This window comes from Trachypithecus francoisi, unplaced genomic scaffold (assembly GCF_009764315.1).
Source record: "Trachypithecus francoisi isolate TF-2019V2 unplaced genomic scaffold, Tfra_2.0 Lachesis_group2, whole genome shotgun sequence".
Lineage (NCBI taxonomy): Eukaryota > Metazoa > Chordata > Mammalia > Primates > Cercopithecidae > Trachypithecus > Trachypithecus francoisi.
In genome coordinates, this window is record NW_022681465.1 from 109,259,756 (window position 1) to 109,275,500 (window position 15,745).

The 15,745-nt window shown below is 47.0% G+C and overlaps 1 protein-coding gene across 2 annotated transcripts in view; it reads right to left on the reverse strand.

The window, feature by feature from the left end:
* LHFPL2 (LHFPL tetraspan subfamily member 2) overlaps window positions 1-15,745 on the reverse strand; it is a 166,181-nt gene that overhangs the window by 141,025 nt on the left and 9,411 nt on the right. The window contains exon 2 of one of the 2 annotated variants that reach the window (XM_033179950.1): window positions 8,532-8,636. The exons of the other annotated variant lie outside the window; for it this stretch is intronic. The gene's annotated coding sequence lies outside the window, so the exon portion shown is untranslated. The remainder of the gene's footprint in view (window positions 1-8,531; window positions 8,637-15,745) is intronic. 2 annotated transcript variants of the gene reach the window in all.

Below are 15,745 nucleotides of genomic sequence, written 5' to 3' on the forward strand. Positions count from 1 at the left end.
GCTCTAATAGCCTAGACAACAGTCATTCTTCTTGCTGCTTTGGCGACTGGCTCAACCCACCTCTGGCCTGCAGAGAGCCTGCCAGCTTTAGATCAATACGTCCTGTGATCTTTAATACAGAACAGAAGCCACAACCCAAGTGATTCTGTAGTCATCAATCAGGGTTTGACTCCAGCTTGTCTTCTGACCCACCGGGAGATGGGCTGTCTGCTACACATCCCCTGGAGAGAAGTGAGACGGGTTGTATAAGGCAGGCACCAGAAGAAGTCAAGGGAACCAGTGAAAGGGATTTTCCAGGAGGAACTGTGTTCTCTGTTGCAGAGGAGGCACACGAATGCCACCCAAAAATGGTCAGCTGTCAAGGATTCCAGAGGAAGCACTCTCCCCTAGATATCAGGCCAAGTGGTAAAGCCTGAAGGTCAATTTCAAGAGACACATCCCCAGCCAGGCTGGGAGGAGGGCCCAGAGTGGGCAGATGAAACCTACCAAGCAGCAAGCCAATAAAGTCTCAGCAGATCAGAGTTTGTGAATTTAAATAACATTTCTTGATTTTACAAATTCCCTTTGACAACTTTTAATCTTGAATTAATCTCCTATAACTATTCTAAATTTTAAAACTTCCTTGTAATTGTAAACCTCTCGTTTGTGAATTAACCAAGAAGTTAAAAGAGAGAGAGAAACAAACAGCAATGCTTTGAGTTAACAGCCTAGAAGTGGCTGTGTGGCTTACCACCCTGGTTTTCCTTTTTTTTTTTTATTTTTGAGATGGAGTCTCACTCTTGTCACCCAGGCTGGAGTACAGTGGCGCGATCTCGCCTTACTGCAACCTCTGTCTCCCAGGTTCAAGCAATTCTCCTGCCTCAGCCTCCCAGGTAGCTGGGACTACAGGTGCCCACCACCACGCCCAGCTAATTCTTGTATTTTTAGTAGAGACAGGGTTTCACCGTGCTGGCCAGGACCACCCTGGTTTTCTAAGTGCAGCCCACTGTTAGACCTGGTTTCCTTGGTTGGGGCCCATGGCAACAGAGCTGCAATTCTCCAAATGGAGTTGGACAGTGGCAGAGACCCCGTGTGCAGGACTTCATCCTACTCCTCCTGTTGCTACAGTGATCAAACATGACCTTCCAGTCACACCTGCAGCATTCTACACATATACACCCCTCTACAAACAGAGGGTAAGTCTGATGAGCTCCAAGTCACACATCCCTCTGAAAAGGAGGGGACTGGGCTGCAAAAGGTGGGTAGGCTCCTAGCTGCCGGTAAGGAAAGGAGCAACTTCAAGCCTATTTTTTCCACAGTCATCTTGATTCTTCTGGGGAAGCTGAGCTACTGGGGCCATTGTGCAACTTCAGAGGGTACCACTCACACAGAATCCAATGTGAAAGGAGCCCCATCTGCTGAGCAAAGTGGCAGTCCTGCCTCCTACCCACCCCCAAACCTGAGCAAGCCTGTCTTCACCACCAGCTTTAAGGAGCCGGTTTGATTTTGCTACATCTCCATTTTCTAACCTATATATAATCTAAAGATAGCCTCAATTACATACAAGTTATCTAGCACCATGTCTGCACAGACTTTTCTGCCTACAAATATCTCAGAGAGAGCACTGGATTAGAAGTCGGAAGTCATATCTTCATTTATGTCATTCATTCACCAAACAAATGCATGTTAAGCACCTAATACAACGCAGGCACCAAAGGTATGAAGGTGAACAAACCAGACAGACAAGGGCCCCTGGCCTCACAGGGCTTTAGCCAAGTTATTCAGTGTCCTAAACTGAAATTAAGGGGCTTAGACAAGAAGATCTGTGAAGTACCTCCCAGCTTTCCTATTCTCCACTCTCTGCATTGGCTCCAAGAGGGCACTGAAGCATTCTGGAATGTTCTGCCTCCCTGAACAGATGCTATTTTAACTCCACATACATATAGCTCAGGTTGCGGCCATGTGACTTCTCTCCATTCTGCCAACCGTAAACTATACATTTTCATCCCAGAGTTATTAAACTAACCGGTGCCCTAGTCCAGAAGGCCCACTGGCATGCATATCTCAGGCTCCATGGCACAGGGACCCTCATAGCCCCATTCCTTCCAACGAGGAAATCTGGTTCCCTCAGATCCAAACTAAAGAAAAACAGGAGCAGGGCTGCCAAGCCTTCCTCACATACTGCCTGGGTTTGTTTATTTCTTCTTCATCAACTCACATCATTTCTGACACTGCACTTCAACATCCTGAACACAGCCAGGGAAAAAAGCTTTTAAGAGGCACTGAAGTGCAGCCAACTTCTGATTAGCCACAGTCCTGAAGGAAAGGAGCAGCACGTGGCCAAAGCAAGAGGACTCTTGCATCCGCCTAGAGAACAGCGAAGATTCGCGCACAGGATACAGAGAAGCCTTAAGGGATCGAGGGCGCATTCTTCCCTCTCCACACCCCACCCCCAGCAATTCCCGTCAGACATTTCAGGAGAACCCCTGGCTGGAGTCTTGCCTTCTGGGAGTTCCTGAGGGCCCCACATCCACCAGAAAGGGAGGTGTCGGCAGTCTCCATCATCAACTGGCAGGGGAAAATACCAGCTCCTGAATCAATGGGGGGAACAGATTTGTATAAGGACGATACGAACCTAAGCTATGATTAAATGTACTTAACAGTGGATAGAGTCTTCATGAGCACATCTCAAGAGAAGTTTTCTTTTTTCTTCAGAGATAAGTTGAAATATAGTAAGTAGGCCTGGCGCGGTGGTTCACACCTGTAATCCCAGCACTTTGGGAGGCCAAGGCAGAAAGATCACCCGAGGTCAGGAGTTCGAGACCAGCCTGGCCAACATGGTGAAACCCCATCTCTACTAAAAACACAAAAATTGGCCAGGTATGGTGGTGCACGCCTGCAATCCCAGCGACTCAGGTGGCCAAGGCAGGAGAACTGCTTGAACCCGGGAGGCGGAGGTTGCAGTGAGCCGAGACCACACCACTGCACTCCAGCCTGGGCAACAAGGGCAAAACTCTGTCTCAAAAAAACCAAACAACAACAAAAAACAAATATAGTAAGCAGAAATGTATGGAGTGGAGAGGAAGAAGCTGAGGACAAGAAAGCCATCAGACATGAGACAGTAAGGGTGTGAATGAAGACGGACGTGGGAAAGGCTGGACTCCAGAAATAAGCCAGCAAGACTCCTGAGGAGGCAGTGGATGCCTTGTCCTTTCGGATGATATGCACAGGCCCTCGAAGTTAACCAGCATCTGCCTAAGGCTGTGTCCGACACTCCAAAAGCCCTTCCCACCCTCCCGTCTCCAGCCTCCCTCACTTTCCCTGTCTCCCCTGGTCACTTTACTTCCCCCACAGAAAAAAACCAAGCTGCTTTTGGGGAATGGTGCCAGCTGGTGGGCTAGTACAAAGAACTGTTTCTCACCACTACTTCTCTCTCCTTTCTCTTGAAGAAATCTTTATTGCTCTCCTCCTCATCCTTTTCCCTCTGTTTCTACTAATTTTGATCACAGAAAGCTTAATTTCAAAGTTAGAAGTCCAGGGATAGAATCCACATTCCCCACTTCCCTACAAGGAGACCTCGGGCAAGTCACAGGACCTCTCTTTGCCCTACTCCCTCTCTGCAAACATGAACAGAAATACCTGCCTACTCAGCAGGGCATTTATGAAGCCCCAAATAGGTACCTCCACTCTGAACAGAACCGCATTCATCCGACAGAAGGCACAGCTGTGACTCTCTGCTAACTCTCTACCACGTGGTTTGACACTCGAATAATGCTCAGCTCAAAAGAATTTGTCTGATGACCACTATGCTCCAAATAAATCAAGTTAACAGCAGAGGACCCACAAGCCTTCCTCAGAAGTAAAAGACAAAGTCCCAACTCTGCAGGAGCCCATTTCTCTGGTGGATTTCTTCATTTTCACATGGAATGCCATGTTCCTGAGTAGCTGGCTGAGTCCTACATCAGAACTTGTAGCCACTAACCTCTCACTGTGGCAGGAGATACCATCTGTTCCTGACCACAGTGCCCTGAAGGGTTACTGTGCCTCCCGGCCCCTCCCTTGGCACACTGGAAATCAAGCTCTCCTTTTACCAGGAGGACATGGACAGACCCTGTGTGGCTCTGCTGATCCCAAAATGCCATCTTGCTGTGATAAAGATCTCAAAAGGGCTAATGAAATTATCTCCTCTGCCTTTTATTCCTCAGTAACAACCACAAAATTAGATAAAATGACCCCCTGCTCCTCTAATTTAAGGCCTACTTTATTACCTTCAACCCCAATTCTCTCTCTTTTAAACGGATATGAGACCCTGAAGGCCCACAGGCCAATGGGATTAGTAATTGCCGGCTTCTTCCTCCTGGCCTGTTCTCCAGAGAATGTCTCCTTCCCCCAGGGTGGGGTCACAATCAGTTCAATCTTCATGCTTCAGAGACATCCCCTTTGAACAAGATCAGATGTTTCCCCACCCCTCCCTGGTGCTCCGCTCAAAGGAGCAGCAGCCCCTTCTCACTCAGAGTATTGGCATCAACTCAGCCAGAAAGGCAATGGCAAAAAGGAGGAGGTCAGCATGGTTAATTGTCCACCCGGCTAAAACACAGGCCCACTCAAACCAGCACCTTGGGAGGGCTGGTCACCCCCGTAAAATGTTAAGTGCACTTTGAACCCAGGAACAAGGAGAATGAGAACTATTTTCCCCAGCCTGCTGGGCTGCAAGGAGAGCTTCAGCTGTTTGTTTTCTTTTTCAGATTGTGGCCATAAAGGGAAGAAGGACTTCTCTGCAGTCATGTCAAGCAAGCAGATGAAATGCAGGCAAGGTGAGCCCTGAAGCTTGGCCATTAGGAAATAAAGTCAGGAAAGATAAGCATCAATGGAAGAGGTCTGAAGGGAGCCAACCAAGTCTTCCCCAGATTTGAAGAAGAAACCTGAGAAAACAGGATTTTAGAAGCCTTAGACATTGCTCAATGTAAGAATGATCCACAGGGAAAAGGAATCATATAGAATGCAGGATGTTTACTCTTTAACATTAAAAAAGATGGAAGAAGACTTTTTTTCAGTCTTTTGCCTATTTGGAAATGTTACTCCTATTAACTACTCATCCAAAGGATTTCCTTCTAAAAAAGGTCCATAGTCTCAAAAAGACACTAAGGAACAGGAAACAGTCATTTCTTAACTGAAAGCGGACATGATAGTGATAAAACAATACCTCCAATCTTTCTGTGAGGGAAAAAGGCTAAGATATTCCATTTAAAATCAACTTTTCCTGGAAACAAGTACCTGTACGTTTTCTTGAAATCAACAACAAAACCCCTACAGTAGATAAGACAAACTAGTCAATCAATCACAGCTGACAAGCTACCTGGTTCAAGTAAAAGGTGGTTCCTAAATTATGCATTGATTGTGCTCTGGAAATGGAATGGAGCAAACTCTTCCCAGAGGTGTCAATATATGCGTGTAGCTTTGCAATGAAACTTGAAAGGCTGTTTTGGAGACTTTGCTTCCTCTTTAAGGAACTACAGCTAAAGATAAAGTTTTTGCCTGAAAAAAAAAAAAATTAACAAAGGCTGAGGGAGGATGTGCCATGTATTAATCTTTGTACTAATACCTGATTCCCAGGCATTTCAGCAATAAAGGAAATTGTGAGGCAGAGCCGAGTATGCTAATGGCACTGGAGTCCCAGATCAGGAGACAAGCTGCTGTGTCTGCTAGTTGCCTTTGCTCTGATTTCTCCCAAATGTCAACCCTGGAGACAAGGGGCCCATGTTGGACAGTGTCTTTGGATCAAGTCCAATCTACAAAAGCAGCTGTATTAAAAATATACACACACCCTGACATACAAATTCAACTGATAAGGCACTAGCAGTCCCACCTTCAGAAATAGTAAACATTTCACCGAATGAAAACACAGGACCTTATTAACAAGTCCAAAACACACACGACAAGTTCAGAAGCTTTAGGAGACTCAGGAACTAAACTACTTCTTGGACTACTTGGGGTAGTCAAGATTCAACTAACGACCTCTGTGAAGTGAGCCTGAACACACAACTGGTGAGCCCCTACGTGGAGCCGGGCAGCTCAATAACTTGAGGGTTTGACCTACTCCATCATGGTTGCTGCTTTTCCTAACATGATTAGAACTGCATTGTAAAACAAGAGGGGCTCTGAGGATCAGATATCTCCTAGAAGCTTGGTAAACTGCAGCTCATTATGAAGTAGCCAGCAGGGGCACTCTCCCTGCATGGGGCAGTGTGGAGACCAGACTCCTAGCAAATGCCCTGCAGCAGCCTCTTCAGGGATGGTGTGACACAAACATTCAGTAACATCTCAAGTTCCAAAGACTGCTAAAACCCACGCATATGTTAACATCTGGGCTTTTTCATTTCATGTATTTTCTTAGCTTATTTTTCAAGTATGATAGACAAACTGATTCCATAGAGACTAGACATTCTCGGGCAAAGCTGAAATCCTCCTTCTATCCAAGCCCTGGGAAACTGAAGACCATGAAGAGGGTCAGCTGGGAGTCAAGGTTCCTTTACTGCCTTGTCTTTCATTCAATTCTCCTTCAGGAAGCTGTACAGCTGGGCCTCAGCACCACATAGAAGAAACCATGGGGAAGTGACTATTTTTATGTGGCACTTACTGTCCGGGAACCTCTACTAGGTTGTGGAAAGCACATGCAGAAAGCAGAAGAAAATTTCTTTTGCTTTAGTGCTGCAAACACCCAGGATGGCAACTGGAAGGCTGAACAATGTGTAGTGTTAACACAGAAGCAGAATAAGGTTGGGGCAAAACCTCAAGACCACATTCTCCTAGTGACAGTAGTCTTTGGCTAGATTTAAGTGCCACCCCAGGCATCAGAGAATTCAGCCACCCAGCGGCTCCTGAAAGGACTCAACTCTCATTCTGGCTCCAACAATCAGGTGATCCACTGCCCTGAGAGTTTCTACTCCCAACCCACAGGATAATGCAAGATCAACTCAAGCCAATCTGTGTACCTCTTAAAGCACCCAACTTTCTTTCTTTTTTTTTTTGAGACGGAGTCTCGCTCTGTCACCTGGGCTGGAGTGCAGTGGCCGGATCTCGGCTCACTGCAAGCTCCGCCTCCTGGGTTTACGCCATTCTCCTGCCTCAGCCTCCCGAGTAGCTGGGACTACAGGCACCCGCCACCTCGCCCGGCTAGTTTTTTGTATTTTTTAGTAGAGACGGGGTTTCACCGTGTTAGCCAGGATGGTCTCGATCTCCTGACCTCGTGATCCGCCCGTCTCGGCCTCCCAAAGTGCTGGGATTACAGGCTTGAGCCACCACGCCCGGCCAAAGCACCCAACTTTCTAAGAAGAGTAGGGAAGACTCAAGTGCACTGATTTAAAAGTGTCATATCAAAATTATTTAAACCTAAACTGTGCTTTAAAACAAATACTCAAGCCACTGAGACATACTTGTATCTTCTTCAGGCTGCCCATTGGGAAAGTCTACTGTCTGTTTCCTACTGCATTTACATTTAGATAATGTTCAATCCTATGGTGGTCTGCATGCCAATGGTAGGGCTGCCTGGGGGCTTCCAGGGTCTAGTTGACAACTCTATGTCTCTCCAAGGGCAGCCAAGGAGTCTGGCTGCTCATGGCCACAGGTTGCCATTTAGAACATTATGGCTCCATGACCTAGCATAACCTACGCTACTTAGGACGAACATTCTTTCATTTATTGAAAATATGTTCCATGCCAGAAACCATGCTAGGTGGGAGATGGTACCAAAAGGAACTCACAGACAAGAGGAAAAAGATGAGCACAAACAAGTAAGTAAAGCTCGCCATGACAAGTTCAACGTGTTGTGTGAGCACAGAGAAGTGGCCATTCATTTTGCTGGGAAGCGGAAAAAGGTTACACTCTGAAAACCTCTCATTCAGATAGCTGATAAACAGGTGAAATTTGGGGCCAGGTGTGGTGGGTTATGCCTGTAATCCCAGCACTTTGGGAGGCCAAGGCAGGCAGATCACTTGAGGTCAGGAGTTCAAGACCAGCTTGGCCAATATGGCGAAACCTTGTCTCCACTAAAAATACAAAAATTAGCCATGTGTGGTGGCATGTGCCTGTAGTCGCAGCTACTTGGGAGGCTGAGGCAGGAGAATGGCTTGATTCCAGGAGGGGGAGTTTACAGTGAGCCAAGATCACGCCACTGCACTCCAGCCTGGCCTACAGAACAAGACTCCATCTCAAATAAAAAAAAAAGAAAGAGAAACAGAAAAGAAAAAGAAAAAAAGAAATTTGGGCTGAATCTTAAAAGAAGAAAAGGAATTCTAAAGCACAGACCTAAACGGAAGAGAAAAGGGTATTGAAACAAAGGAAAGAAGCCTGAGTAATGAGAAAGCCAGCCATGCCCACGAGAAAGCCAGCCAGGTAAACATCTTTACCAGGCCACTCACAACACCCACAGGGACCAATTTACACCTTTCTTAGAGAAGCCGCTGCCCCACATTTTAGGATTTTCTTTCTATTGAATGAGAACATTGGGTGGTTATCAGAGTGCATTGTCATATCTACAGTATAGGGACACCCACCTGGCTGTGAGCAGACCCAGGTCCCTCACTGGCATGAGGTGCTTCCTAACAAAATGCAGAAACCATAGGCCAGCTATCAACTCAAGAGTCTGCTTCCCAACTCACCTGAAAAACAATTGGAAAGAGTCATTTTTATTATTAACGGGAGTAGCCAGTCTTTTGATGGTTCCAGCAGAAATCTGCAGCCTATGGCTAAGCTCTTTGGTCTCAGAGCAGAAAACAAGGCTAGTGTTACCTGGCCAAGGGGCTGGATCAAACAGACCTAGGTGACAATGCTCGTTTCACAACTCAGTGGCAGGGTAACTGCAGCCAGGTAGTTAACCTCCCTGTGCTTCAGTTTCCTCCCCTGCAGTACCTATCTCAGAATGATTAGGAAGGTCTTCTATATGCCAGGCACCTTCTATATGCCTGGAAATGCCTGCATAAGTGGGTTCCCTACCCTCAGGGAGCTACAGTCCACAAAGAGAAATAAATAGGTCGTATTCACGACTTTGATGCAGCTGATAGGAGCTGAAGGGAGGAAAATACAAGGGGACATGGGAGCCTTTGCAGAGGCACCAGCTGATTTCCAAGGCATCAAAGGAAGCTCCCTAGAGCAAGGGAGGGCTGAAATGAGGAGGTGGCCAAACTAAAGAGCAAGGCAGGCAAAAGGAACAGTAAAATGGGGGGTCCTGGAAGCAACAACACAGTTCATAAAAGAAAGAAGTTGGTGCCCACTGAAGCATTTCAGATCACAAGAAGCCTTCTTGCAGCTGCTTTAGGAGAGTTTGGACTTTACCTTAAGGCTAATGCAAGCTCTGACATAGAAGAGGACACTGGGATGGTTCAGATGGCTTTCAGCAATACCAGAGAGGAGAACAAACTGGAAGGAGGCAACAACACCCCATCTTAGCTGCCCCAAATGCCACATCCTGCTGTGTCATGAGAGGACAGAAAGACAATCCTCATGGTCAGAAGTGAAGCTGAGCTCCCCCAAGCATCTCCAGCGAACCACTGGTCGTGAAGCCCAGGTTCCTCCAGCATGAGGTGGCTCCTGCCAGGCAGACAATAGCTCAGCACCACTGCCTCAGGGGCAGAGTCTGCCTGCCTCAACACACCCCTACCAAGTGCCTGAGTGGCACCGTGTGGTGCAGCAGCATCACCTGGGAATGTGTCAGAAACACAAATTCTCCACCATCCCAGTACTAGTGACTCAGAATCTCTGGGGTGGGGCCCACATTCAGTGTTTTCACAAGTCCTCTGGGTGACAGTGATGCTTGCTAAGGGCAAGTCCTGGGGGACAGAGTACAGAGCTGGCCCAGCCTGCTAACCCAACAGTGACTCTGTGCTCAAGGCCTCACACTCCACAGTGCTTTGAAGCCCATTTCTGTTGTAAAAAATACACAAAGCTGGTTTTTATGCATGGCACCATTCCCAGTCCTGGGGACCAATGGGATAGGGGACCTTTAGGGTGGGGAGGTGGAGGTGGTAGTGCAGGCAAGGCCCTTCCTCTTCTCCTGGGCCCTCATCTGTTTTAGGACAGGCAAAGAGAACTCGAGCTTTAAGGAAAGAGAACGCATGCTTCTCCTTTTAGACATTTCTCCTCCCACCTAGATACAGAATCTGACCGCTCCATAAATGAAACACTGAGGTCGCCCTGGAAGGCTCCATGTGGTTTTATCAGAGGGTCAAGTTTCTTCCTGGAGAGTGAACCAAACTCTGTGGTTACAAAGACACCAAGGCCCAGGAGCCATAAAGTAATTCAGGATTCAGAAGAGCCCAGTTTATCTTCCTCTTTCTTTGAATATCTATCTTCTCCTTACAAAAAAAAAAAAAAGATACCCCTCCCCCACAAAAAAGCATATTTCTGTAAACAGCAGGCAAGTTCTCCCATTCTTGTTTATGTTTTCATAGCTCTTACTTTCTTTACAAAAGGGGATGGGGGGCGGGGGTGGAGGCCAAAGCACCAAAATAGCACTCAGGTCATGAAGGGAGATGATGCTCCACTCAGCTCCCAGGGCCTACCCCCAACACCAATGCCACTGTGAGGGTGGCTGTGCTGCAGGAACTCACAGGAAGTCATGCGTGGTATGGGGGCAGTGAGGACACTATTCTCAGCGCACCTCAAGTAGTGCTACAGAAACCCCAGCTGCCTCCCCATGTTCAGGCAGCACCCTGTGTTTGCATGCTGCAGCCCTCTGGCCTCCCCACCTGCCCCTGGGCCTGTGGTCCCACACCTCCAAAGGCTTTCCATGGCCAAACACACTGCCACACCTGCTAGCCCTCAACGATCATGGCTCTTCCATCCGTCTCTCCCCCCTAGACTGCGAGCTTTCTGAGGGGTGTAATAAGCATCTGTTGAATAAATGACTGAATACACAGCCATATGGATTCACCTGGAATAAGAGTTTCAGGCCTGGATTCCATCCCCTCACTCTTTCCAGTTCAAAGAGGCAAAACGATTTGCCCAAGGCTGCAGAGCAAGCTGACGGCACAGGAAGGTCAGGGAGGCAGAACAGACAGTTCTTACCAATTTCTGCCTTTCACAGGCTGTGCTCCCATCTTTCCTGAGTACCATGCCCCCTTGAGGACAAAGATATTTTATGTGTGATAAGAATGGATTCATTTTTTGTGTGTTTCATTTCAAGAACATGGAGGAACATCTTATGAATCTTAGAATGTGGGGCACTAAGCCCAATCTAGGGACAGAGCAGGGAGGCCAGGGGAGGAAGAGTCGGGAAATGGCTCTGAGCCGTGGAGTAGGTCAGTTCTTCATAGATGTTCCCAGAGTTCTGGTCCCTGGGGAGTGCTTCTGTGTAAGTCCTCTGTCGGTTCTGGTTTACGCCGGCAGCAGAGACAAGAGAATCTCCCAACCCATCCCCACTCTGTTCTGAAAACATATTCCACCACTTACACAAGCTTTGGCTTTGGCAGCAGAATGCCCAAGTTCAGTTTCTTTTTACCAGCCAGAGGCTGAGAACTCTGCAAATGTAATGATTCTTTACAGATACAAAAGAGAAAGCATGAGCTAATGCACATTATCTAGGTGGCATGCAATCTCAGGAGAGTCAAGCCCTTCTTTTCAAGATGTCCCCAACACTCCCACTGTCCCCGCTTCCCCTGAGAGAAGGTAAGGTTTCTGCTGCTGGCGAAGCTCACCTGCTAAGCAGGTACAGAAAATGGATCATTTTCCAAGTCTCGGATTTAGCTTATCTCTCAAAACTAAACTGACTCTAAAAAACAAAACCGGGCCGGGCGCGGTGGCTCAAGCCTGTAATCCCAGCACTTTGGGAGGCCGAGACGGGCGGATCACGAGGTCAGGAGATCGAGACCATCCTGGCTAACACGGTGAAACCCCGTCTCTACTAAAAAAAAAATACAAAAAAACTAGCCGGGCGAGGTGGCAGGCGCCTGTAGTCCCAGCTACTCGGGAGGCTGAAGCAGGAGAATAGCGTGAACCCAGGAGGCGGAGCTTGCAGTGAGCTGAGATCCGGCCACTGCACTCCAGCCTGGGCGACAGAGCAAGACTCCGTCTCAAAAAAAAAACAAAAAAAAACAAAACCAGACGGGTGCAGTGGCTCACACCTCTAATCCCAGCACCTTGGGAGGCTGAGGCGGGTGGATCACGAGGTCAAGCGATCGAGACCATTCTGGCTAACACGGTGAAACCCCATCTCTACTAAAAAATACAAAAAATTAGCCAGGCGTGGTGGCGGGCACCTGTAGTCCCAGCTACTTGGGAGGCTGAGGCAGGAGAATGGTATGAACCCAGGAGGCAGAGCTTGCAGTGAGCCAAGATCGCACCACAGGACTCCAGCCTGGCCAACAGAGTGAGACTCTGTCCCAAATAGATAGATAAATAAATAGAAAAAAAAATAAAAACCAACCATCCAAAACAATCCTATGCACAATTATGGTGTTTAGTCTTAGTTTTCATATATAGATCACTTGGCTTTTCATTACAACTCGTACGTGAAATGGCCACATTAGAAATGTGCCAAATGCATCTTAAATGATATTAAAGTTCCCATCACACACACACACCAATTAAATGAATGAGAACAAGTTCTGCCTAGTGCCCTCCCAGGCACGCTGTGCTTTTCTTGAGCTGCCTGGACATGTGGTGCCTGAGGCTGCCATCTGTGGCCCTGCATCCTGCTCTGCCCTCCTTGAAAAGTGGCCCATACTCCACCCTATCAAAGTCCACTCCCTGTATACTCTGATCCTAAGAAGCATTCTATTAAGTTATTCCTGTTAACGTATGAATCACAAATGCATCGCCTGTCCTATGGATGCTTACATGTCTAATAAGAGGCTTAAAGGGAAACACTTCACCCAATTTCTCTAATGGTAGAATTGTAAGCACAACACTAAGTGAATTCCACCTTTTGGGTAAGGAACTATGTCCAGCTGATCCCTCCACACTGACCATTTCCTACTTCCTTGGTCTCACAAGCTGACTTTGCCCCTAAGGTAAGGCTGAGACGGATCCTGCATCTTTAGGAATAGAGGTTAATTTCCATACAATTGTGGAAGGGCGAACTCCTTAACCCCACAAGTCACCTGGATCAGAACCAAGCTGGTCTGTGGAGGATAGGGCCCCTTGTTCATCCATTTCTGGTCATCCATTACTTAACAATGCTCATTATCTCCAGTGTCTGAACCAAAGTAGGAAACAGTGGGAAAAATCACTATCAAGACATTCTTAAAGACTTCTCTACAGAGGCCCAAAGCTTGTATAGTCCAGTATCTTTGAGCACTTAATAGTCAGTATCTGTAAAACCTTCCTAAAAATAAAGGCTTCACAGAACTGACTTCTTACACTGTTAACAAAGGCCTCTCTGATTTGGCTCCATCCAAGATAAGAGTCTCTCTGTAAGAGCAAAAGCATGTGTTAAGATAAAAAGTGAAGTGGATCCAATGGGACAGAAGACAGCCCTTCACAAGCAAATATCTAAGAGGCCAAGAAGTAAAAAGGCAAGGGTGTCCCTCAGACATGGCCAATATCACAGGCTCAGACAGACAGGTTTCTAAACTGATGCTTCTCTAAATTGGTTTTTCTAGAGCCTGCCTGATCATAAGAACCACCTAGAAGCTTTGTTTAAAAGATACAGATTCCCAAGACCCACTCCAGACCTATGAAGTCAAAACCCCTGGTAGGGTCTGGTAACACATACGTCTAGCCAGTACCTTAGCGGAGTGTCAGGCAAGTTTCAGAAATAATGCTCCAAATGAAACAATAGGCAACTTTTTAAAAGCTTTGTAATCACATAACCTTGAAGTTACAGGGTATGTGGGAAAATGCAGTTTAATGGAAGGAAGTTAGAGCCTTCTTAACCTAGTTAAACTTATGGAATATAACCAACATGAAATGAGGAAATCATTTTAACTAACTTGGAGGCTGGGGGAAGCCTTCCCCTGTAGCTTTACCATATCTCAACTGGAAGAGCTCATAACTTCCCTGCCCTAAAGGATTGAGAGCATCCCCGCACAGTGGCTCCCAACAGCTATTAAAGGCCCACATGGAAGTGCCAGGGCTGAGGGCTCGCAGTCTCATCCCAGTAGAGGCCAGCCCTAAGTCGCAGGCAACCAACTTCAAGTCAGACCTCATGGGCCCTCCTGGCACGCACAGTTCAGCCCTGACGGGTCTCAGCTGCCAGCTGCCTGTTCCATAGTCTCTTTCATGGTCCAGTTGAACGTGAGGACTTGCTATTCAAAGTGAGTTCCACAGGAGTAGCAGGGGCAGCATCACGGGGAGAGCTTGTTAGAGATGCAGAATCCTAGGCCCCACCCAGCCCTGCTGTATCAGAGTCTGTATTTTAACAGGATTCCTGCCAATTCTTGGGCACAGTCAAGCTTGAGAAGCCCTGCTGAAGGGGTATGGACTTCTACCCACAACTGGGAACACCAGCCTCCCCACTTGGGCTCCAGCCTCTCAGAAGCCTTCCTTCCTCCCTCACACTCTTTACTCAGGTTTGCTTGGAGCCAGATCACCATCAGCAGGACGCAATGAATAGCTGACAACCCAAAGCCCAGTTTTTAGAAGTTAAAAGGAGGCAGTAAGTTCTGATTGTGTCTCACATTCTCATCTGGCTGTAACATCTGCCTCCCTTCGAGGGCAGGACTACAGACCTCCTGATCATAAATCAGCAGAGACAATCCAAAGTCAAACAATACCATGGAATGCTGGCTCTTTGGTTCCAGCACAATGTTAATGAGGTCGAGGTCACGGGTATGATTAGCTTCCTCTGTATCTTGGCACAGACTCCAACCCTCTGCCCTCCGGCCGCCTGCAAAGGCTGACGCACCCTTGGTTACTAAGAGAACTGGAGGAGAATTACAAGGGGAGGCTAACAGAGCAGCACCAGTTAATGACTCAAAGAACCTGAGTGACTGACAGGCTGCATGTATCAAAGAATGACTTGTGGCCCAGAGGGAAGGCTGACAAGACAGATGACCGGGTCAGAATTCAAAACTATCTGGACAGGCCAAACATGCCAGAGCTGAGAAAGCTGAAATTTCACAAGAAGAAATGAAAGTCTCATGATCAAGGTTTCAAAAATCAAATATATACATCCCAAACTAGAGGAAATCTAATTGGATGGCGATTCTTAAGTTTTTAAAATTTTTTAAAACATTCAAGTTTTATTGACCAATATGGATATTAAGAAAGCTAGAAGCCTCTTAAGGACCAGAAGTCTAGTTTCCAGACCAAAAGGAGCAGTGGTTCTTCCCTAACATGGCTGGTCAGACTATCCTTAAAGGCCTCCCGGCCACCTGTCCACACAGGTGTATACACAAACTCTCACACCTTCCCACCACCACCACCACCGTTTGGGTTCTTATTATTCAGTGTGGCCTCTTCACCCCATACTGGCTACAGCTCTTTTTGGCTTTGTAACATAGTGTAAACATTTCACACATCAGCTTAGTTCCTTCTCATGCTGCCCTTTCTTTACAATACACTTAAGTACAAGCTGGAGAAAAAAAAAAAAAAAACCCACACAAATAGTCAAGACAACCTAAGCACACCCACTTACCAAAAGGATTCAGATCAAAAATGACTTAGAGTCACCAGTTTAAGCCGGCACACTATGCTACGAATTACAGCATGGATCCACGCAGAGTCAGTAATTAAGTCGGTAATTATGAGTTTCCACTGCAGAAGAACCCTGAAAGGCCCACTATAAGCATGAGCAAATGAAAGAATATCTGTTTAGACATACCTCTCTAGA